Consider the following 26694-nt stretch of genomic DNA (forward strand, 5'->3'; position numbering starts at 1 on the left):
ACATTTAGTGCAGGAAACAAAGAAGGAACAGAATCTTTAAGAATGAAAGCTTACATTATATTTATGGTCTGTTGTTTGGAAACCAATGATTTTTTCTTCTGGGCATATGACATTGCAATTCCACTCCTGACTTCCATGATCTATTACTCTCCAGACCTTGATTCTCTGACTGCTATTTTCTGATTATTCTTTGCCATGAGAGATGGTAACTCCTAAGCATATTTACAGAATCTCTCTGTTTTTTTGCTTTAGGGAATTCATATACTCAGAAGAAACACTTTACCAACTTTGCTCTCAGTTTTGATAACATATCCTCTTACAGAAGCTTCAGTTGAATTCTGAAAAGTATTGTTTATACTATCAAAACCTAAAGGTGGACTTCTCAGAAATCAAACTTCTCATTTTCCTTACACTCCACAGTTTGCTATTCTTTTCTATGCTGTTACCATCTTTTTGTTTTGAGACCTTACAGGCATTTCTGTCACCTCATTCTTATCACCACCTGTGCACTATACATAACCAAGAGACCCACATCTTCTTTCATCTCCACATTACCCACCATAAGTTAGAACCTAACCATTATCCAAACATGGATAATCACACAGCTTTCAACCTTAGAAACGATTTCTTGAGCTGCCTTGTGCTCCATGGTCTTATTTGTGCTTGTAACATTAAATTTACTCTGTCTGACCTTATCTAATTGTTTTCATACTCTTTTGGGTGAATTTTATTGTTCAATACATACAATTTTGTGTTTTTGCATATACAATTTTCTTCTTTCTTCCCAAATACACACCTTCTCTTCCTAAATCTAAATCTATACTCTAATTAGCCCCTTTTATCCTTGGTCTCCATTATTTCAAGTTGTATTTACCTTTATGTGATATTGTGAACTTAAACTTCCCAATTAGACTGCTAACTCTTCCATTTCTCTCACACAAAGATAGAACAATGCTTGTTAGTTCAGCACCTACTCTTTATTCAAGTAATACTTTTGTTGACTAGCCTATGCCATGAGATAGATGGCTGTGTATTTTTATTGGGGAGAAGGAAAATTTTTAAAGTCTGGAAGACTTCATCAGAAGAATATTAGAATCTATAAGGAGACCCTTTCTCCCATGTAGGAACATAGGGATCTGAGAGTGAAATAAAAAAAATCAAGTGTTAGTAATAACTATCTGCAGAAAATCACCCATGAGACTATGATACATGGCTGAGAAGCCTCAAGAATGCCAAAGATCAATCTAGGTAATAAGAGTACAGCCTCAACTTTAACCCAGAAATGTGATGAACTTAGAAACTGGAGAAGAATCAGTTGTGTTGAAATCTGTCTAAAGAAATGTCTGAGCACAGATGGGTCAGTCTGAAAAAAGTCTAAAGAAAGATAAGTTGGAGAGTATGAACATTTGTGAGTGCTATCAGAGTGAGAGAGATACTGAACCTGGGAGGATAGGAGCCTTCTGAGGAAAGAACCATTCTCTATGCTTTTCCACATCATTGGTAAATTTCACTCAGGATTTCCATGGGCTCTGACTCCATGGACTAGATCCAGTCTCCAGCCTTCTCCCACTTGCTCCATGTTCCAGGAGGATGCTCTCCTCAGCTTGTACATCAGGGCTCCTTTAACTCAAACTTCTACTTGGTCTCAGCCAATGGGGTAGGGTAAGAGTGCACCAACAGAAGGTTGGAGGTCAGGAGGAGGGGTCAGGGTGCAGTCCTCTACCTAAAGCCACAGTTTCTGTCAGGTGGCTTCTCTTCATAGGCTAATACTCTCACCAGGCTCTGGTCACAGCTACTCCCTTTGGCCTTTTAGACCAAGCATTAGGTATACTAACCATTGTGTTGAGACTTCTTGAGTGGTTTCCCATCCCATCATCATCCCTAAATCTGGATCACATCTCTCTAAATAGACCTTTAACTATATTCTCTTCAATTACCTACTTTGGTATGTGCCATCTGCTTCTTCCTGGAACCCTGACTGATAAACATCATGATCACTTATTGACTGCTTTATAACTTCTTCTTCTTCAGAAGATAGAAGGTGATAGACAGATGAATGAAAGAAAGAAAGAATGAGAGAAAGAAAGAAAGAAAGAAAGAGGAAGGAAGGAAGGAAGGAAGGAAGGAAGGAAGGAAGGAAGGAAGGAAGGAAGGAAGGAAGGAAGGAAGAAAGAAAGAAAGAAAGAAAGAAAGAAAGAAAGAAAGAAAGAAAGAAAGAAAGAAAGAAAGAAAGAAAGTGTGTGTGTGTGTGTGTTCTCATTGTCAAAGAATGGACTCTCATTCTAACCTAAAAGTCCATCTCTGAAGGGTTTGACTTTGGGCACCTGGGTGGCTCAGTCAGTTAGGTGTCTGCCTTCAGCTCAGGTCATGATTCCAGAGTCCTGGGATCGAGTTCTACACTGGGTTCCCTGTTCCACAGGGAGCCTGCTTCTCCCTCTGCTTCTGCCTTTCTCTCTCTCTCTCTCATGAACAAATAAATAAAATTTAAAAAATAACAATAAATAAGGGTTTGACTTGCCTGAATCAATCTTTAAGAACATGTCCTACTTTGGGTGCACACTGACAAACCATGTGGGGCCACTGGACTTTATGAAACCTTAGGCTGAGTGAGTAACAGTCATAGGGATCTTACCTAATTTGAGAATTTTCTAGGAAAATGTCAAAGTTGAAGCCTTTGAAATCTTTAAAGCCTTTGAAGCCAGAAGCCAGTTTAGATTTTAATCAAATAGTGGAAATTTTATGATGGAGTTGGGCCAGTTTCTTCTGTGGAGTAGAATTACTGGAGCAGTCCTATATTAGAATAAATTATTTAGTTAGGTGATCTTTATATAATCTTAAACTATTGAATCACTTTAAGATCTGTTATGGGAATATTATCTTTCAGTTTGGAGCCAAAAAGTTGCATTTTGATGAACTGCCTAGACATGACAAAAACAATTTTCTAAAAAGGGATAAACAAAAGATCAATAACCATATAGAAAAAAGAGAAGTTTTAGATATGAACTGGCAATTTGTAGAAATGATATGCAAATGGCACTTTAACCAGATGAAAAGATGCTCAAATTTTCTCATAGAAGTTCTTAGGGCTGAGTGAGAAAATGAGCCTGAAATATTTGATTACTTCAAAAAATAAGAAAATTCCCAATGACTACTAGGTTCATGTCAAAACAAAACAAAAATCTCAGAAAGCAACTTAAAGGAGTCTCCAGTGGCCTACATAGGACAATTTAAGCATCAGTAAGGGATACTATGTGAAGACAACTAAGGCATAAAAATACATTTAAACCTATGAGATAATGATATTAAAACAACTAATTTGTCATATTTGAAAGATGCCAGGGAAACAACTCTTATTTTGAAAACTGATTTAAAAAAATGGAAATAAACAAGCATTTTTCCTGCATTCCCTGTACAAAATTATTTGATTTGACAAGGAAAATTCCATCTGATAGGAGTATTTTAGCCAATAAATGAAGGGGAAAGGATGGATTAGAATATCAAAATTTTTTAATCCCTAATGCAAACATCAGAAAAAGAAAAAATCAGATATAATTTATCTCCTGACAGAAGTACAGGTTACCACTTATGAAGTATTTTTTTAAAGATCTTATTTATTTGAGACAGAATGAGAGAGAGAGAGCATGAGCAGGGAGGAGGGGCAGAGGGAGAAGCAGACTCCCAGCTGAGCAGGGAGCCTGATGTGGGACTTGATCCCAGGCTCCTGGGATCATGACCTGAGCCAAAGGCAGACACTTAACTGACTGAGCCACCCAGGCACCCCCCCACACACACACTTATGAAGTATTTTTATAGGAAAAGATAATGAAAACTGAAAACTAGTCAAGCCTCTAGTTCTAACTACCACTAGTCAGGAAATACAGGTGATAGAGAAGTATGCTAAGTCACACCATAGAAAGCAATCAACAAAGTACAGACTGTGAGAAAATCTATGGGACTGCAGAGTATTTAAATATTTTTAAACTTAATTGCCAACACTTAAATATTTAGGATATTTACTCAACAATCTACAGGCCCAACTTTTACTGAAAATTCAAAATATCTGTAACACTGTCTTCAATATAGGAAGCAACATTTATCTTGGGCCAGGTAGCAACTGCATCTTCAAGATGAGCCATGTTTTCTCCAAATGACAACACAAATCACCAGGCTCACTTCCATCATGTTCCTATGTCTCTAGGTGTTTAATCTCTGTTTTAAGAGATTTTGTCATCTATGATGGCTGGTGCGGTATGCTCTTACCAGACAGTGACCCATTCATTCAAGTCATTCAGAGAACAATTTATACATGTTCCTTCTGTATCAGACACTGCACAAAGCACTGGGAATATAGCACCAAACAAATTTTTATTTTTTTAATTTTTTTCCTGGTCCTCTAACATTTTTAAAAAGTGTGTGTGTGTGTTTTGAGCAGTTTAGGTTCACAGCATAAGTGAGAGGAAATTACAGAGATTTCCCTTATACTCCCTGCTCCAAAACACGCATATAGCCGTCCCCATTATCAGCATCTCACCAGAGGGGTACATTTGTTACAATTGGTGAACCTACATTGACACGTCATTATCACTCAAAGTCTACAGTTTACCTTAGGGCTCACTCTTAGTGTTGTACATTTGATGGATCTGGACAAATGTATAATAATACATATTTATCAGTATAATATCATACAGAGTATATTCACTGCACTAAAAATCTTCTGTGCTCCACTTATTCATCTCTTCCCCACCCCCCAACTCCAGGCAACAACTAGATCGTTTTATGTCTCTATAGTTTTGCCTTTGTCAGAATGTCATATAGCTGGAGTCATAGAGTAAGTAGCCCTTTCAGATTGGCTTCTTTCACTTAGTACTATGCATATAAGGTTCCTGCATGTCATTTCATGGCTTGCCATCTCATTTCTTTTTAGTGCTGAACAAGATTCAATTGTCTGGATGTACCACAGTTAATTTATCCACTCACTTACAGAAAGACATCTTGGTTGCTTCCAAGTTTGGGCAATCATAAATAATGTTGCCATTCACATCCATGTGCAGGTTTTTTTGTAGATGTTAGTTTCCAACTCCTTTGGGTAAATACCAAGGAGCACTGATTACTAGATCATAAGAATATGTTTAGTTTTCTAAGAAACCACCAAACTGACTTTCAAAGTGTACCATTTTGCATTCCCATCAGTAATGAATGAGAATTCATGTTGCTCCTTGTCAGCATTTGGTGTTGTCAATGTTTTGGATTTGGGTCATTCTAAAATGTGTCTAATGGTATCTGGTTTTTTTAATTTGCACTTCCCTGATGATATGTGATGGGAAACATCTTTTCATATGGTTATCTGCCATCTGTATATTGTCTTTGGTGAGGTGTTTAAGGACTTTGGCCCATTTTTTAATTGGGTTGTTTTCTTATCACTGAGTTTTAAGAGTTCTTTTTATATTTTGGACAGCAGACCTTTATCACACATGTCTTTTGCAAATATTTTCTCCCAGCCTGTGGCTTGTTTTCTCATTCTCTTTATATTGTCTTTCATGGAGAAGTTTTTAATTTTAATTCAATCTATCTAGCTTATCAATTATTTCTTTCATGTTAAGTGTCTTTAATGTATCTAAAATATCATCACCACACTCAAGGTCATCTAGGTTTTCTCCTATGTTATCATCTAGGAATTTTACAGGTTTATGTTTTATATTGAGGTCTATGATCCATAGTGAGTTAATTTTTGTGAAAAGTGTCAGGTCTTTGCCTAGATTTATTTTTCGCATGTGCATATCCAGTTGTTCCAGAATCATTTGTTGAAGAGACTATTTTTGCTTCACTCTATTGCTTTTGCTCTTCTGTCAAAGATCACTTGACCACATATATGGGATTTATTTCTGGGCTCTTTATTCTGTTGCATTGCTCTATTTATCTATTCACCAATACCATATTGTACTGTTGCTTTGTAGTAGGTCTTGAGTCGGGTAGTGTCAGTCTTCTAAGTTTGTTCTTCAGTATTGTTTTGGATACTCTGGGTCTTTTGCCTCATATAAACTTTAGAATCAATTTATTCATATTCATAAAATAACTTGCTCAGATTTTGACTGGGATTACATTGAATCTATAGATCAAGTTGGAAAGAACAGACGTCTTGACAATATTGAGACTTCCTATTAATGAACATGGAATATCTCTCCATTTAACTAGTTTTTGTTTGATTTTCTTCATCATAGTTTTATAGTTTTCCTCATATAGATCTTATTCAAATTTTGCTAGATTTATACCTAAGTACTTCATTTTGGAGGGTGGGGGTGCTAATGTAAATGATATTTTTAATTTTAATGCTATATGTCTAAATGCTATATGTCTATTACTGGTAAATAGAAAATTAATTAACTTTTGTATATTAACCACGTATCTGCAATCTTGCTATAATCGTTTGTTAGTTCCAAGAGTTTTTTGGTTGATTCTTGCAGGTTTTCTACACAGATGATCATTTGCCAACAAAGATACTATTATGTCTACCTTTCCAATTTGTGTTCCTTTTATTTCCTTTTCTTGTCTTACTGCCTCAGTGATGACTTCAAATACTATGTTGAAATATAATGGTGAGAGGGGACATGCTTACCTTGTGCTTGTTCTTAGTGAAAAAAAAAAAAAAAAAGCTTCCAGTTTCCCACCAGTAAGTATGATGTTAGCTGTAGGGGTTTTTTGGTACATATTTATCAACTTGAGAAAGTTACCTCTATTCCTAACTTATGAGAGTTTCTATCATGAATGGGTGTTGGATACTGTCAAGTGCTTTTTCTGTATCTGTTGATATGAACATGTGATTTTTTTTTAGCCTGTTGATGTGATGGATTACATTAATTTTCAAATGTTGACTTGCATCAAATCCCAGACTTGCATATCTGAGATCAATCCCACTTAGTGGTGGTTTGGAATTCTTTTTATACACTGTTAAATATTGTTTTTATTTTATACACTGTTAAATATTGTTTTAAATACACTGTTGCTATTTTGTTGAGAGTTTTTTCATCTATGTTCATGAAAGATACTAGTCTATAGTTTTATGAACATACATGTCTTTGTCTGGTTTTGGTATTAGGGTAATCCTGGCCTCATAGAATGAGTTAGGAAGTATTTTTTTCTGCTTCTATTCTCTGAAAGAGACTGCAGGGAATTGTTATAATTTCTTCCTTAAATGTTTGGTAGAATTTACCAGTGTGCATATCAAGGCCTGGTACTTTCTGTTTTGAAAGGCTATTAATAATTGATTCAATTTATTTAATAGATACAAGCCTATTCAAATTACCTATTTTTTCTTGGAGTTTTGGCAGATTGTGTCTTTCAAGGAATTGGTCCATTTCACCTAGGTAATCAAATTCATGAGCCTAGAACTGTTCATAGTATTCTTTTATTACTTTTCAAATTTTCATGGGATCCGTAGTGATGTCCTGTTTTTTATTTGTTTGTTTTTTAGAAAGCATCAATACCACATGACTCCCTCTCTCTTGCTTTCTCTCTCTCTTTTTTTAAGTTGGTCTGGCTAGAAAGTTATAGATTTCATTAGCCTTTTCAAAGAACAAGCTTTGGGTTTCACTGATTTTCTCCATTGATTTTCTATCTTCAATTTAATTGATTTCTGTACTCTTCTTAATAAGAAGCACTTTTTAACAAGAAGTATTTATTTCCTTCTGCTTACTTGGATTTAATTTGTTCTTCTTTTTTCTAGTTTCTTAAGGAGAAAGCATAGACAATTGATTTTAGATCCTCCTTCTGTTCTACAATAAGCATTCAATTTTATAATTTTCCCCATATGAACTGATTTCACTACATTTCACAAATTTCAAGTTATGTTTTCATCTTCATTTAGTTCAAAATATTAAATTTTTCTCGAGATTTCTTCTTTGATCCATGTGTTATTTGGAAGAATACTGTTTAATCTACACGTATTTTGGGTATTTTTCAGTTATTTTTGTTATTAATTTCTAGTTTAATTTCATTGTGGTCTGAGGGCAGAAATTGTATGATTTCTATTTTTTTTTCAATTTGCTAAGGTGTGTTTTATGGGGCGCCTGGGTGGCTCAGTTGGTTAAGCGACTGCCTTCGGCTCAGGTCATGATCCTGGAGTCCCTGGATCGAGTCCCGCATCGGGCTCCCTGCTCGGCAGGAAGCCTGCTTCTCCCTCTGACCCTCCCCCCCTCTCATGTGCTCTCTCTCTCTCTCTCATTCTCTCTGTCTCAAATAAATAAATAAAATCTTTAAAAAAAAAAAAAAAAAAGGTGTGTTTTATGGCCCAAACTATAGTCTATCTTGGTAAATGTTCCACATGAACTTGAGTGGGGGAGAAAACATGTAACATGTAACTGCTGTTATTGAATGAAGTAGTCTACAGACATCTGTTATATCCAGTTGAGTGATGGTGTTGTGGGGTTTAACTATGTACTTGCAGATTTCTGCTTGCTGTATCTGTTCATGTCTAATAGAGGGGTGCTGATGTCTCCAACATGATAATGAATTCATGTACTCCTCTTTGCAGTTTTATCAGTTTTTGCTCGACAGTTTGATGTTTTCTTGTTAGGTGCATACACACTAAGGATTATTATGTCTTTTCAGAGAACTGACCTTATTATGTAAGGCCCTTCTTTATCCCTTATAAATTTCCTGACTTTTAGGTCTTCTCTGTCTGAAATTAATATAGCTATTCCTGCTTTTTTTGATCATTGTTAGCATGGGGTATTTTTTCTTCTTTTTCTACTTTTAATCTAAATGTGCCTTTATAGTTAATTTTTTTTAATAAACAAAACAAACATTGACAATCTCTCCTTTAATTCATGCATATGGACCACTGACATGGAAAGTGATTATTGATATAGTTGGAATAATATCTACCATATTTGTTACTATCTCCTATCACACTTGTTTTTTTTGCTATTTTTAATTCTACTCTCTTTTGTGGTTTTAATTGAGCAATTATAGGATTCTATTTTCTCTCTTTTCTTAGGATATTAGTTATACTCTATTTTTTACTTTTTTAAATGGTTGCCTTAGAATTTGCAATCTACATCACAACTAATCTAAGTTCACTTTCTTTTTTTACAGCACCTAAAATATTGAGTTTATTACAACAGCCAGAAATAGCCTTGATATTATAATCATTAACATTTGTTCCAAATATAAAATTTCATTTTCTACACCTATTATCAAATTAGCAATTTTTAACATGTTAAACATGATTTCTTATGTATAAGACACAGAACAGTCATAGCATACTTATTAATTTCAGTTTTCAGTGCCATAACCCTAATTCTGTTCCTAATTAGCTAACACTTTAAATGGGCACAGTTTTCAAGTGGCCTTTATCCAACTTTTTTCTCTTTCACATGTCCCTCAGCAATATTGTTTCATAGTTATGTTTTGATCATACATTAATCCTTTTAGATGTGCTTGACAGAAATGCCTGTCTTTAATTTTTTTCAAAAACATAGCTAGATAAGTTTATCATAGTGCTCCCCAATTGTAAATCTACTTTAACCAGATCTTTTACACATACCTCTTAAAATCACTCTGTTTATTCAAGTCCCTGATGCTTTACCACTCCCTCCACTGAGTTTCTTTCTATTCATATGTACTACCAATCTCTTAAAATACAGTAGCTTATTTTCTTCAAAGACTTCACCACCCATTCTAATTAATGTTGATTTCATTTATTTTCACTTTTATTCTTGAGCGTTCTTTTTTTCATTATTTGTACTCTTTGCTTTCCAGTTTTGGATGTTTCTATTGAAGTATCTTTAAGTTTAGATATTCTTTCTTCAGCCATGTTCACCACTAATGAGCTACGAATGAAGTGATCAGAGGCATTCTTTCTTCATTTCTGTTAGTGTTTTTTGTTTTGTTTTGTTTTTAACTTCTGGCATTTCTTTTTTGGTACTTTCTTAGGGTGCCCATCTCTCTGCTTACATGTCCTATCTATTCTTGTATGCAGTCTATTTTTCTTTCTGAATTTTATGTTTTATTATTATATTTTTTTGGAACATAGCTCATTTTTTTAAATTTCAATTCCAGTTAGTTAACATACGTGCAATATTAGTTTCAGATGTACAATATAGTGATTCAACACTTCCGTAAAACACCTGGTGCTCATCACAACAAGTGCACTCCTTAATCCCCATCACCTATTTTACCTATCCCCCCAACCACCTCCCCTCTGGTAGCCATTAGTTTGTTCTCTATAAGTAATAAGAGTCTGTTTCTTGGTTTGTTGCTTTTTTTCATTATTCATCTGTTTTGTTTCTTAAATTCCATATATGAGTGGAATCATACGGTATTTGTCTCTCTCTGACTTACTTAGCTTAGCATAATACTTTGTAGCTCTGTCCATGTGGTTGCAGATGGCTAGATTTTATTATTTTTTATGGCTGAATAATATTCCATTGTGTTTATATATACTACATCTTCTCTATCCATTCATCAGTTGATAGACGCTTGTGCTGTTCCCATAATTTGGCTATTGTAGATATTGCTGCTATAAACACTGCAGTTCATATCTCCCTTCAAATTAGTATTTTTGTATTCTTTGTGTAAATACCTAGTCATGCAATTACTAGATCATACTGTACTTCTCTTTTTAATTATTTGAAGAAACTCCGTATTGTTTAGAGTGACTGCACCAGTTTGCAGTCCACCAACAGTGCAAAGAGTTCCCCTTTCTCCACATCCTCACGAGTACCTGTTGTTTCTTGTATTGTTTGTTTTAGCCATTCTGACAGGTGTGAGGTGGTATCTCATTGTGGTTTTGATTTTCATTTCCCTGATGATGAGTAATATTGAGAATCTTTTCATGTATCTGTTGGCCATCTGGATGTCTTCTTTGCAAAATGTGTATTCATGTCTTCTGCCCATTTTTAACAGCATTATTCATTTTTGTGGAATTGAATTTTATAAATTCTTTGTATATTTTGGCTACTAACCTTTTATCAGATACTATTTGCAAGTATCTTCTCCCATTGCATAGGTTGCCTTTTAGTTTTCTTGTTTACTTCACTGTGCAGAAGCTTTTTATTTTGATGAAGTCCCAAAAGTTTTTCTGTTTCCTTTGCCTCCAGAGACGTATCTAGAAAGAAGTTGCTACAGCTGATGTGAAAGAGGTTACTGCCTGTGTTCTCCTCTAGATTTTGATGGTTTCCTGTCTCACATGTATGTCTTTAACCAATTTTGAATTTATTTTTGCTTATGGTGTAAGAAAGTGGTCCAGTTTCATTCTTTTGCATGTTGCTGTCCAGTTTTCCAATACTGCTCTTGAAGAGACTGTCTCTTTCCCCATTGGATAGTCTTTCCTGCTTTGCGAAAAATTAATTGACCATATAGTTATGGGTTCATTTCTGAGTTTTCTATTCTGTTCCATTGATCTATGCATCAATTTTTGTGCCAGTACCATACTGTCTTAATCACTACAGCTTGGTAATATAACATGAAGTCTGGAATTATGGAGCCTCCAGCTTTGCTTTTCTTTTTCAAGGTTGCTTTGGCTATTCAGAGTCTTTTGTGGCTCCATACGAATTTTAGGATTGTTCTAGCTCTGTGAAAAATGCTGGTGGTATTTTCATAGGGATTGCATTAAATGTGTAGACTGCTTTGGGTGGTATAGACATTTTAACAATATTTGTTCTCCATCCATGAGCATGGAATATTTTTCCATTTGTTTGTGTCATCTTTAATTTCTTTCATCAGTGTTGTATAGTTTTCAGAGTACAGATCTTTCACCCCTTTGGTTAGGTTTATTTCTAGTATCCTGTGGTTTTTGGTGCAATTATAAATGGGATTGATTCCTTGATTTCTCTTTCTGCTGCTTCATTATTGATATATAGAAATGCAGCATATTTCTGTACATTGATTTTGTATCCTACAACTTACTGAATTCGTTTATCAGTTCTAGTAATTTTTCTGGTGGAATCTTTTGGGTTTTCTATATAGAGTATCATGTCATCTACAAATAGTAAAAGTTTGACTTCTTCCTTGCTTCCTTGGATGCCTTTTCGTTGTCTGATTACTGTGGCTAGGACTTCCAGTACTATGTTAAATAACAGTAGTGAGAGTGGACATCCCTGTCTTGTTCCTGCCCATAGAGGAAAATCTCTCACTTTTTCTCCATTGAAGATGACCTTAGTTGTGGGTTTTTCCACATATGGCCTTTATGATATTGAGGTATGTTCCCTCTAGCCCTAGTTGTTGAGGGTTTTTATGATGAGTGGATGTTGTACTTTGTCAAATGCTTTTTCTGCATCTATTGAAAAGATCATATGGTTCTTATCCTTTCTTTTATTAGTGTGGTGTATCACGTTGATTGATTTGTGAATATTGAACTACACTTGCAACCAGGAATAAATCCCACTTGATCATGGTGAATGATTTTTTTAATGTATTATTTCATTCAGGCTGCTAGCACTTTATTAAGAATTTTTGCATGCATGTTCATCAGGGATATTGGCTTGTAGTTCTCTTTATTAGTGGAGTCTTTATCTGGTTTTGGTATCAGGGGGGCTAAACAACATGCTACTAAACAATGAATGGGTCAACCAGAAAATCAAAGGAGAAATTAAAAAATACATAGAAACAAATGAAAATGAAAACACAATGGTCCAAAACCCTTGGGATGTAGTAAAAGCAGTCCTAAAAGGGAAATATATAGAAATACAGGCCTATCTCAAGAAGAAGAAAATCTCAAATAAACAACTGAACTTTATACCTACAAGAACTAGAAAAAGAACAACAAATGAAGGCTACAGCAGCAGAAGGAAGAAAATAATAAAGATAAGAGCAGAAATAAATGATATAGAAACTAAAAAAAAGTAGAACATATCAATGAAACCAGGAGCTAGTTCTTTGAAAAAATAAGATTTACATGCCTCTACCCAGACTTATTAAACAAAAATAGACTCAAAATGGTTGAAAGACCTAAATGTGAGACAGGAGTCCATCAAAATCCTAAAGGAGAACACAGGCAGCAACCTCTTCGACCTCAGCTGCAGCAACTTCTTCCTAGAAACATCACCAAAGGCAAGGGAAGCAAGGGCAAAAATAAACTATTGGGACTTCATCAAGATAAAAAGCTTTTGCACAGCAAAAGAAACAGTCAACAAAACCAAAAGACAATTGACAGAATGGGAGAAGATATTTGCAAATGACATATCAGATAAAGGGCTGGTATCCAAAATCTATAAAGAACTTATTAAACTCAACACCCAAAGAACAAATGACCCAATCAAGAAATGGGCAGAAGACATGCACAGACATTTTTCCAAAGAAGACATCCAAATGGCCAATAGACACATGAAAAAGTGCTCAACATCGCTTGGCATCAGGGAAATCCAAATCAAAACCTCAATGAGATACCACCTCACACCAGTCAGAATGGCTAAAATTAACAAATCAGGAAACGACAGATGCTGGCGGGGATGTGGAGAAAGGGGAACCCTCCTACACTGTTGGTGGGAATGCAAGCTAGTGCAGCCACTCTGGAAAACAGTATGGAGCATCCTCAAAAAGTTGAAAATAGAGCTACCATACGATCCAGCAATTGCACTACTGGGTATTTAACCCAAAGATACAAATGTAGGGATCCGAAGGGGTACGTGCACCCCGATGTTTATAGCAACAATGTCCATAATAGCCAAACTATGGAAAGAGCCAAGATGTCCATCAACAGATGAATGGATAAAGAAGATGTGGTATATATATACAATGGAATATTATGCAGCCATCAAAAGGAATGAGATCTTGCCATTTGCAACGACATGGATGGAACTGGAGGGTATTATGCTGAGCGAAATAAGTCAATCAGAGAAAGACATGTATCATATGACCTTGCTGATATGAGCAATTCTTAATCTCAGGAAACAAACTGAGGGTTGCTGGAGTGGTCGGGGGTGGGAGGGATGGGTTGCAAGTGTAGTTCAATATTCACAAATCAATCAACGTGATACACCACACTAATAAAAGAAAGGATAGACATTGGGGAGGGTATGTGCTATGGTGAGTGCTGTGAATTGTGTGAGACTGTTGAATCACAGACCTGTACCTCTGAAACAAATAATGCAATATATATTAAGAAAAAAAAAAGAAGATAGCAGGAAGGGAAGAATGAAGGGAGGGATATCGGAGGGAGAGACGAACTATGAGAGACGATGAAGCAGGGGAAATTGGAGGGGGAGACGAACCATGAGAGACTATGGACTCTGAGAAACAAACTGAGGGTTCTAGAGGGCAGGGATGTGGGGGGGATGGGTTAGCCTGGTGATGGGTATTAAGGAGGGCACATACTGCATGGAGCACTGGGTGTTATACACAAACAATGAATCATGGAACACTACATGAAAAACTAATGATGTAATGTATGGTGATTAACATAACATAATAAAAAAAATACTAAAGTGTTAAATAAATAAAAAGATAAATAAATAAATAAAAGAGAAAGGACCCAAATAAATAAAAATCACAAATGAGAGAGGAGAAATAACCAATGAGAATATTATGAAAAAATAAATGCCAACAAATTGTACAACCGAAAAGAAATGGATAAATTCCTAAAAACATATAAACTACCAAAACTGAAACAGGAAGAAATATAAAACTTGAACATACTGATAACCTGCAAAGGAATTGAATCAGTAATCAAAAAATTCCCCAAAAACAAAAGTCCAGGGCCAGATGGCTCCACAGGTGAATTCTACCAAACATTTAAAGAGTTAATACCTATTCTTCTCAAACTATTCCAAAAAATAGAAAAGGAAAAAAACTTCCAAATTCATCCTATGATGCTAGCATTACCATGCTGTCTACTTTATTCATTAGAGACCTTAGCATATTAATCATAACTGTTTTAAGTTCCCAGTCTGATCATTCCAACATCCCTGTAATATCTGGTTCTGATGTTTGTCTTCTCCCTTCAAATTTGCTTTTTTTTTCTGCCTTTTATTTTGCCTTGTAAATTTTTTTTCCTAATAATGGCATGGGGTACTGAGTAAAAAGAACTTTTGTAAATAGGCCTTTAGTAATGTGGTGGTAAGGTATGAGGATAGAATGTTCTATAGTCCTATGAGTGGGTCTCAGTCCTTTAGCAAGCCTCTACTTCTAGACTGTGAACTCCACAAGTGTTTCTCAGGATTTTTTTCTGCCCCCCTTTAAGTGGGACAGGATGGCCAGAGGGAACTGAAGTTAGGTATTCCCCTTTCCCAAATCAGTTAGGCCCAGATAATAGCCTAACAGATCAGGCTCTCATTAACTAGTTTCTCCTCAGGGCAGGACTTGTTAAGAAGAACAAAGTGCTCCGGTGCATTTCAAAATGGTTCCCTTTTCCCTTTCCTTGACAGAAGCATAAGAGGATTTTTCTCCAGTATTTACTTTGAAAACCAGGTCTAGCTCCTGATGGTAAATCTCATACAATTTTGGAGCTCCCGTTGGAGTTTTTAACTCACAGAGTTGTCCACACTGAACCTCCAGCAGTTCATCATTCAGGGTTCAGGTTTTCCAACCCAGCACTGCTCCTACAATGATTTCTACTTTGTCTCTGCCTCAATAAAGTATTATTCTCTGTATTTGTCTGTTGATGTGCCCAATCTTGTGGGCAGCTATTTGCCCTGTGTCCCCCTCCTCTCTTACAGATCCTAAAAGGGTTGTTGATTTTTCAATCTTTTCAGCTTCTTATTTAGGATGAAGCTCCTTACATGTGGAATTGATCCTTATTTATATTTCATAGTGTGACATTTGCTGGCTCTGAATTCAAGTTTAGTTGTGAAAAGGAATGCCCTCAACACAGATTGCTGAAAAGGGAAAATAACAAAGTGATCTGAAGTTTGGATAATTGGGGAAATTGAGATTGCCAGTTGCTTCTAGGGGTACAATGCTCTGCTCAGTTTAGGACAAGGTGATTTTTTTTAAAGATTTTATTTATTTGCCAGAGAGAGAGTACACAAGCAGGGGGATCCCCAGGCAGGGGGAGAAGGAGACAGAGAACACAAATAGACATTTTTCCAAAAAAGACATACAAATAGCCAGCAGATATGAAAAGATGCTCAACATCACTCATAAGGGAAATGCTAATCAAAACCACAATGAGATATCACCTTATACCAGTTACAATGGCTACAATCAAATGACAAAGAAATAACAAGTGGGTGGCAAGGATGTGGAGAAAAAGGAACACTTGTGCACTGTTGATGGGACTGTCAACTCAAGTAATCAGTGCGGAAAACAGTATGGAGTTTCCTTAAAAAATTAAAAGTAGAAATACCATATGATCCAATAATTCCACTATTGTGTGTTTGCCCAAAGAAAAGGAAAACATCAATTTGAAAAGGTATATGTATTGTAGCATTATTTACAATAGCTAAGATATGGAAGCAACCTAAGTGTCCATCCAATAGAAATATTATATCTAGTGATGCAATTCCCATCCCTCCCACCCCATCTTCTTTTCTTCGTCAGAAGATTTCAAATAAAGACTTACAGCCTCATGGTAACCACATACAAAAATCTATGGTAGATACATAAAAGATGTAAGGAAAGGACTCTAAGCATACTCATACAGAAAACCATCAACTCACAAAGGAAGAGAGCAAAAGAAGAAATGAACTATAAAACAGCCACAATTAACAAAATAACAAGTACATACATATCAATAATTACTTTAAATGTAGATGCATTATTTTTTCCAATCAAATGACAGAGTTGCTGAATGGTTAAAAAACAAAAACAACAGCAACAACAATAAAAATAAGACCCATCTATATGCTGCCTATAAGAGATTCACTTCAGATGTAAGAACACACACAAACTGAAAGTGAAGAAATAGAAGATATTCCAAACAAACAGAAATCGGAGAAAGCTGGGATAGCTATACTTATATCAGGCAATATAGACTTTAAAACAACAACTCTAATAAGAGACAAAGAAGGTTATTACATAATGATAATGATAAAGGGGTCAATCCAACAAGAGGACACAACATTTGTAAATATTTATGCATCCATCATAGAAGCACCTAGTATATAAAGCAAATATTAACAGGTCTAAAGGGAGAAATAAAGAGCAATATGATAATATTAGGGGAATTTAATATCTACTTTCATCAATGGATAGATCATCTGGACAGAAAATCAACGAAGAAACATTGGCCTTAAACAACACATTAGACCAGAGGATATAACACACATATACAGAACATTCCATCCAAAAGCAACAAATCACATATTCTTCTCAAACACACATAGAATATTTTCCAGGATAGATCATATGTTAGGCCACAAAATGAGTCTTATTAAATTTAAGAATACTGAAATAATATCAAACATCTTTTGTGACCATAGTGGTATAAAACTAGATATAAGAAAAAAAAACTAGAAAATTCAAAAATATGTGGAGATTAAACAACAAGCTACTGAATAACTAATGGGCCAAAGAATAACTGAAAAAAGATAAATCAAAAGATACCTTGAATAAAAAATTTAAAATTAAAAAAAAAAAAAGATACCTGAAGCAAATGAAAATGGAAATATACCAAAATTTATGAGATGCAGCAAAAGCAGTTCTAGGCACGAAGCTCTTAGCAGTAAATGCCTACATCAAGAACTAAGAAAAAAATCACAAATTAACCTAACTTAAGAACAAATTAAGCCTAAATTTAATTAATAAATAATATAAGAAGGAAATAATAAAAGTCAGAACAGAAATTAATGAGAGGCTAAAATGACAAGAAAATACCAATGCAATTAAGAGCTGGCTTTTTGAAAAGATAAACAAAATTGACAAATCTTTAGCCGGACACACACACATACACACACAAACACACACAAAAACAAAAACAAAAAAAGAAGATTCAAATAAAATCAGAAATGAAATAAAAGATGCCACAATTATTACCACAGGAAAAAAGAGGGGGGAATTCTAAAAAACTAATATGAACAACTATATATCAACAAATTGGACAACCTAGAAGTTGTGGATAAATTCCTAGAAATATACAACCTAGCAAGACTGAATCACGAAGAAATAGAAAATTTGGATAAACTGATTACTAGTAAGGAAACTGAATCAGCCATAAGAAAAAAAAAAAAAAAAACACAAACTTCTAATAAACAAAATCAAGGACCAGATGGTTTCATTGGTGAATTCTACCAAATTTAAGAATACCAGTATTTTTTAAATTTTTCCAAAAAATAGAAGAGGGAACACTTCCAAACTCATTTTATAAGGGCAGCATTACCCTGATACCAAAACCAGATGAGGATGCCACAAGAAAATTATAGGCCAACATCCTTGATGCACATAGATGCAAGAATTCTCAACAAAATATTAGCAACCTGAGTTCAACAATATATTAAAAGGATCTCACACCATGATCAAGTGCAATTTATTCCAGCAAGCAAGGATGGTTCAACATCTGCAAATCAGTGTAATACCTCATGTTAACAAAATGAATGATGAAAATCATGATTGGATAGCTGTAGAAAATGTATTTGACAAAATTTAACAACATTCATTTATGATAAACATTCTCAACAAAGTGGGTATAGAAGGAACATTCCTCAACGTAATAAAGGCCATATATGACAAACTCACAGCTAACATCATACTCAAAGGTGAACAGATCAAAACTTCTACTCTAAAATCAGAAATGAACAAGGATTTTAACTCCCCACTTTTATTTGACATACTATTGAAAGTCCTAGCCAGAACAAATAGGCAAGGAAAAGAAAAAAAAAAGGCATCCAAATAGGAAAGGAAGAAATAAAACTCACTATTTGCAAATGACATAACGTTACTTATAGAAAACCCTTAAGAGTCAACCCAAAAACTGTTAGAATAAACAAATTCAGTAAAATTGCAGGATACAAAATCAATACACAAAAATGTATTGCATTTCTACATACTAACAATGAATTATCAGAAAGAGAAATTAAGAAATCCATCTCATTTACAATTGCATCAAAAAGAATAAAATACCTAGGAATAAATATAACCAACAAGGTGAAAGACCTATACACTGAAAACTGTAAGACATTGATGAAATACACTGAAGACAAATAAATGAAAAGATTTTCTGTGCTCATGGATTGGAAGAATATTGTTAAAATATTCATTCTACAGATGCAATGCAATCTCTGTCAAAACTCCAATGGTGTTTTTCACAGAAATAAAACAAACAACTCTAAAATTTGTATAAATCCACAAAAGATCTTGAATAGCCAAAGCAGTCTTGAGAAAGAACAAAGATGGAGACATTACAGTCTCTAATTTCAAACTATACTGCAAAGCTATAGTAATCAAAGTAGTAATGGTATTAGCATAAAAATAGACACACAAATCAATGGAACAGAGTAGAGAGCCCAGAAATAAATCCATTTATTTCCACACACACACGTGTGTGTGTGTTTATATGTGTGTGTATATATATTTTTTTCAAATAACTTACAACAAAGGAGCCAAAAATATACAATGGGAAAAGGACAGTCTCTTTAATAAATGGTATTGGGAAAACTGGATAGCCACATGCAAAAGAATGAAACTGGACCACTATCTTACATCATACACAAAAATTAACTTAAAATGTATGGAAGACTTGAATGTATGACCTGAAATCATAAATTTTCTAGAAGACACATTGGTGATAAGCTCCTTAACATCAATCTTAATAATAGTTCTTTGGATTTGACACCAAAGGCAAGGGCAACAAAAGAAAAATAAATAAGTGAGACTAAAATCAAACTAGACAGCCTCTGCATAGCAAAAGAAACCAACAAAATGAAAAGATAACCTAATGAATGGGAAAAAATGTTTGCAAATGATATCTGATGTTAAGATACATAATATACAAAGAGCAAAAAAATCCAATTAAAAAATGGGTAAAGAATTCTGAATAGTCATTTTTCCAAAGAAAGCATACAGATGGACAACAGGCACATGAAAAGATGGTGAGCACCATTTATCATCATGGAAATGCAAATTGAAACCCAATGAGACATCAACTTACACCTCTTAGAATGGCTATAATCAAAAAGGCAAGAAATAACATGTGTTGCCCAGGATGTGGATGAAGAGCACTGTTGGTGGGAATGTAAATTGGTTCAGCCACTATGGAAAACAGTGTGGAAGGTTCTCAAAAAAAAAAAAAAAAAAAATAGAACTACCATATGATCCAGCAATTCCACTTCTGGGTATTTATCTGAAAGAAACAAAAGCCCTAACTCAAAAGATATGTGCACCCCCATGTTCATTACAGCATTATTTACTATAGGCAGATATGGGAATAATCTCAGTGTCTATCAGTGAATGAATGGGTAAAGAAGATTTGCATATATTTATATATATCATATATGTATATATACACACACATTTATATATATACACACACTATACACACACACAGACACACACACACACAACGCAATACTACTCAGCCATAGAAGAATATGAAACCTTGCCATTTGTGACAACATGAATGGATCTTGTGCACATTATGCTAAGTGAAATAAGTCGGAGAAAGACAAATATTTCATGATCTCACTTACATGTTGAATCTAAAAAAAAAAAAGAAGATGGGTGAAGGGGATCAAAAGGTATGAACTTCCACTTGTAAAATAAATAAGCTATGGGGATTTAGTGTACAGCATGGGACTATAGTTGTTAATACTGTATTGTGTATTTGAAAGTTTCTAACAGAGTAGACCTTAAAAGTTCTCAACACAAGAAAAAACATCGTAATTCTGTGTGCTGATGGATGTTAACAGTGGTGATCACAAATATTGAATCACTTTGTTGTACACCTGAAACTAATATTTTATATGTCAAGTATATCTCAAAAAGACTTGCAATATTTTTAAGGCTTTAGAGTGGTATTTTATTTGGTTGTAACATGCTGAGATGGATCTTAAGTTGGAAGAATACAATTCCAGTTTTATTCAAATTTGGGGGGCAGGTTTCTGGGGAGAGTTGGGTTATTATAAAAACAAGGCAAATAAAGTGTGTGATACTGTCAGTTTGTTCAGAGTGTCTCAAAGGATAAACTGAGAGTTCCAGGAAGCCCCACTGTGGCTCTGGTGTCAAAATATAGCCCACAAGTTAGAGGCATTTTTCCATCCCCTGCTGACTACTCTAGAATCGCCCAGGCCAACATGGTAGCTACATAGGAGCTTGAGGGGCAAACAGTGTGAGCAACAGGAGACAAGACAGAAATATCAGCCATCATCAAATGTCCACAAAAAGGAACACCAAATGCACCTTGGGAACAATGGAAGGCCTGACAATGAGGTACCATGTGCAGGATAAAGGGAGAATACACAGGGTCATCCATGGACTTTACCTTAGTAGGCTTGGGCTGCCATTACAAAATGCCACAGACTGGGAGGCTCACACAACAGAAATTTGGTGGGGGTTTTTTTGTGATTGTAGAGGCTGGAAGTCTAAGACCAAAATATGGTGAGTTTTTTGTTTGTTTTTTTTGTTTTTTGTTTTTTTTTTAGATTTTATTTATTTATTTGAGAGAAAGAGAATGAGAGACAGAGAGCATGAGAGGGAGGAGGGTCAGAGGGAGAAGCAGACTCCCTGCTGAGCAGGGAGCCTGATGCGGGACTCGATCCCGGGACTCCAGGATCATGACCTGAGCCGAAGGCAGTCGCTTAACCAACTGAGCCACCCAGGCGCCCAAGATATGGTGAGTTTTGATTTCTCCTGATGCTTATCTCCTTGGCTTATAAGTGGCCTCCTCTGTGTCCTCACGTGGTCTTTTTTTTTTCTGCATATGTGTATCCCTCATGACTCTCTTCTTATAAGGACACCAGTCCTACAGGATTAGGGTCCCACCCTTATGATATCATTTAACTTTAAATACCTCCATAAAGATCTTATCTCCAAATCCAGTAACTTTGGGGGTTATGACACCAACAAAGGAATTTTTAGGGGATACAGTTCAGTCTATAACACCATCTCACACCTATCCTATATAATCCATTTCATTAACACTCCCTGTGTCTGAAGAGGTTGGAATTCTAGTGGGTAAGCCAGGTTAACTGTATTGTTATTCTTCATCTTCTTATATTTTCTTTTTTTCCCATCCTATTATATTTTCTAATGGCTGATCCTGAAGCTGCTCTCATGGTTAATTTGAATATTTGAAAATGATTAAGTGAACCACCATGACTTCTCAACATTCTCAGGAAAGAAGCAACACTGTACAGAATCTGACTACATATTTTTGTTAGATAGAACTACCATTTTGCATGCAAACCATGTTCAAAGAACTATGTTGAATAAATTCACTGTTTTTAGAATCAAAATTATGTAAATGATCATCTCATTTTAACAGTATTTATAACATTCTTCAAGTTTTATAAATGGTTTTATATATGAATGAATGAATAAATAGTATTTCTCTTTCTTACTGCAACCTAAATGCAATTATGTTCATGGAGGGAAGTAGAAAGAAAAGAATTATGGGTTCAATAAAATGCTGATCTCCAAAGTAGCAGTTGACATTTTCAGGTAGTTTTTGACAAAAGTCACAGGGTGAGTTCTTAGAGTCTGCCATGCCTTCCAGATAAGGGAAGTAGTTTCAAGCCCAAGTTGTCTCCCTCCACCCTCTCCCCAAAGGTGCCCAAACAGGTGCTGGTTTTGTTATAGTTAACACCTTAAACAATTTTAACTGGTTCTGTTTACCTCATTTAATTTTCTCGGGCTTCAGCGCTATAAATGTTGCAGGCGTGAAATTAACTGTGTCAGTGGGGTTGCTTTGCTCAGTAGGACATATAGATCTTAGCTCCTGCAGTTGAGTGGTACCCAAGGTTTTGTGTGTGTGTGTGTGTGTGTGTGTGTGTGCGCGCACATTATTATTTTAAAGAGTTTTATTACAAAATGTTAATATTCAGGACACTTCAGAGTACCCTTATACTATACCAAATCTGATTTTGGGGAACTGGTTTTAAAGTGTTCCTTGAGTATTTCTCTCATAGTGAATTTCAGGTAGAAGTACTACCGGGTGATTAAGAGATGTTAATTTGACTAAAGAATTTATTCTGAGACACCAGTCTTTTATGGTAGTTTTTATGGTAGCTTTTATGGTAGTTTTACAGCAGTCTCAAGTAGCCTTAGCAAGTTTGTCTTCTGGTTTTTCGCCATGTGTTTCTAAACCCAAGGTAAAACTCTCTCGTCCCAGCAGGACTCCTGACTTCTCTATCTTTTCAGACAAATCAAAGGCCTGACTGGTGGCAAAGTCTGCATCCGTAAGCAAACTAGAGGAATTCAGCATATTCACCCAGTATTTATCCCACAGAAGCTCAAGCAATTTATGATCCAAAGAGGATTTGAAATATAAGACTTCTAAGGTATAATATTGTTTGCAGTGCACACCAAAATCTTCTGCTTTATTACGTGGAATAGTCTGATGCTCAAGAGGGTCCTTCATCAAGAGGTTTGTAGCCTTTGGGTAGGTATGTCTTAAAGGCTTCAGGATTCAGTTTCCCTGCAGATACTGTTCTTCTCAGGTATAAACAAGTCCTGGGTGTAAACCTCCTGAGAATCTCAAACTATGCAAACCAGACATGTCCAGACTTCATCCCCAGGAAGTTCTCCAAACCTAGTGAACACTGTAGGCAGAACCTAAGATCATTTTCTAAACCTCATATATTTTCTGTAGCTCCCAAAGCTGAGTAACACTTTGGTGGTAATATCTGGAACAGTGAGTTTGGGTATCATTCTGTTTAATTCACTGTGATTTGGAATTTTTTATTAGCATTCCTACAGAGCCTCTCCATTGATTGTGGAATGTGTTAAGGTTTTGTCTTTCATGTCCACATAAGAGAAGAAAAAAGAAAGCTTAAGGGAAAGGACTCATTAAAAGTCCTTTGTCTAAAAACCCTGGGAAGTTTGACATCCTATTCTTTTTGACCTCTGAGTGATCACTACAGCCAGAGATAACGTTTTTAATGTTGCAGTTTGAACATGGCCCAATATTTTAAGTTAAATCCACAGATTAAGCCTTCTTATAAATTTCCTGGTTCCGTTGCCTTACATTATTAGATATATTTCTGTTTCCTCTGCTTTCATAGACCTAAATAATGAAAACTCTTTATAGTTCTTCCAAAGCTCACCGATTCTGACATGTGGTATTCACATTTTGTGAGTAATTTCCAAGGCACTTCCTATTTTTCTGTTGAGCTGTATGCCAAGATAACTTTTGGAAGGTACAGCAGCATAGGTAATTGGCAATTATCCAGATTTGTGTTGGCTACGTTATGGAGGTGTTTCTATAAATTAGGGATCCGTGCAAACAGGTAAATTTTATTACCTAGTCATAATTCTCATTGGGGGTGTTCCCTTACTTTATATTCTCTTTTCATAAATTTATATGAAATTGCCTCAAATGATGCTTTTTCTTCTGAAAAAGCCCATCGATAGATACCCAAAAACAGCCATAATTAGGTAAGCTGGCCAATTAAATAAGGAAACATAGTATCTTGTTAGCAATTGGCATCAACTGTTGGGTGACATTTTGATAAACTGCTTCAATATAGTGTATAGCATTTTGGTGCTTTTTCACTTCTTAAAAGGTCACAGTCTCTGAAAAGTAACATCGAAAAAGCTGATATTTAAAGGGTATAGAAAAATTCAAATAAATAGTCTGGTCTACTGTTAGATAGCTCTTCTCTTCTCACAATGCAATCTCTGACCGTCTCCTTGGCCTTTTAATTCTACTTGTTGAGGTTTCCATTGTTCTAAGGGGAGATGACATCTTTTTCTCTCTAGTCCAGATCTGCTATCACTTGAAGCCTTACTCTGTACTTTTCAATATGAAATTTAACAGTTGAATTACTTGGGAAGATCTATGTGGTTACATGTAACTCCTTTCCTAAAAGACCTAGAGGTATTTCTTTTTTTTTTTTTTTTTTTAAGATTTTATTTATTTGACAGAGACAGAGATAGCAAGAGCAGGAACACAAGCAGTGGGTGTGGGAGAGGGAGAGCAGGCTTCCTGCCGAGGAGGGAGCCCAATGTGGGACTCGATCCCAGGACCCTGGGATCATGACCTGAGCCAAAGGCAGATGCTTAACGACTGAGCCACCCAGGCGCCCCTTACCTGGAGATTTTTTAAAAATGAGGCAACTTACACTCCACCTTCAGTGATTTTGATGCAAGTATCTGCATTTTTGATAAAATACTTCACGTGCTGTTTTAAGGTAGATGGTTTATGGATCATATTGCAAGAAACACTAATCTAGAGTCTTGGTGGAGTTGACTCTGATTTCTGCCCATAAACAATGTGGTGCACATTCCTCAGAGTAGTTTGCAGAAGTTTCTTGAACATCTCACTAATGGGCATTGGTATAGAAATATCTCTAGGTCGGGTGCCTGGGTGGCTCAGTCGTTAAGTATCTGCCTTTGGCTCAGGTTATGATCCCAGGGTCCAGGGATGGAGCCCCGCATTGGGCTCCCTGCTGCTTCTCCCTCTCCCTCTCCCTCTGCCCCTGCTTGTGTTCCTGCTCTCACTATCTCTCTGTCAAATAAATAAATAAAATCTTCAAAAAAAAAAAAAAATCTCCAGGTAATTCTTAAGCACACCTTTGGAAACCATAGCTCTGTGCTGTAGAGAGGTGGTCTGACCACTAGGGAACTTAGAGCTAGATCCTACCTCTCTTTCTCCATACCCAGTAACCTTTCTACCTTCTCATCCAGCAGGAAAATCACTTCTATTCCTCACATTGCTTTAAGACAAAACAAAAACAAAAACAAGTTGCCTTCTTCTAAATGACCCATCCTCGACTTTTTTGTTCGGCTTGATGCAAAGGGTCTGTCCTTGCACACCGTGTGCTGCTCATGAACATTTGGAGGATGGGTAGAACATCATTTTATTATGAGTGGATAATTCTTCTTTTAAATTGTCCTATGTAGTATATGAAGTGCCACATAAACTTCTTTTACAGCCTTGTTAGAAAAGTCTGAGAGCTGGAGCAAACCCATGGCTCCGTGTGAGCGTGGATTGGGTGAACCAGCCAGTGGTCCCCTTGTTCAGTCAGTGGGCCACAATCACAAAAGTGCAGGTGGCATAACTGTCTTTTCAAAGAAGGTTGTACTTATTTCACCCTTTCCCCAGTACATAATCATTTTTATTGATTCTAAATAAATACCTGACATTTGGTTCAACAACTTTTGTAGCTTACAGATTCCAAAAAGCAATTTCCCCACAAAAAAATACCTGAAAATACATCGTAGGGTGTGCAAATTGCAGGAGGTTAACGATGCAGGGACACATTTATATCAAGTCTCCTCATTCCTGGGTGCCTGGCCTGGAAGTCAATGAGGAGGTCAAGGCTCAAACAGCCAATAAGGCCCAGATGGTGGTCACCTCACAGATCTTAAGGAAGAGCCCTCATTCGGGTTTGAGAAAGGCAGTGAGGTGTATCCTCAGATCATACTCATCAGCCTGTATAATTCGTTTAAAAAGAAGAAATGTCCAGTGGGCTTCAGCTATAACCTATTGTCCTGCTGCTTAGAATCTGTTGGGTGGGGGGGGTCCTACTCCCTACTGTCTCTCCCTCCCCGTGCTCCACCAACTCTGAGACATTGAATGTCTTATCAACCTGCGTTGAGAGAATTTATCTTTTCTCTGAATCTTCAGGTTCAGGGTCTTATGTCAAGTGGCTTGTTTGTGCCCACTCA

The 26694-nt window shown here is 35.9% G+C and overlaps 1 protein-coding gene across 2 annotated transcripts in view; it reads right to left on the bottom strand.

The window, feature by feature from the left end:
- The window catches only part of LOC144378832 (uncharacterized), a 542559-nt gene that overhangs the window by 65762 nt on the left and 450103 nt on the right, over positions 1-26694 (bottom strand). The gene's annotated exons all lie outside the window — the stretch shown is intronic.

Source organism: Halichoerus grypus, chromosome 8 (assembly GCF_964656455.1).
Source record: "Halichoerus grypus chromosome 8, mHalGry1.hap1.1, whole genome shotgun sequence".
NCBI classification, from domain to species: domain Eukaryota; kingdom Metazoa; phylum Chordata; class Mammalia; order Carnivora; family Phocidae; genus Halichoerus; species Halichoerus grypus.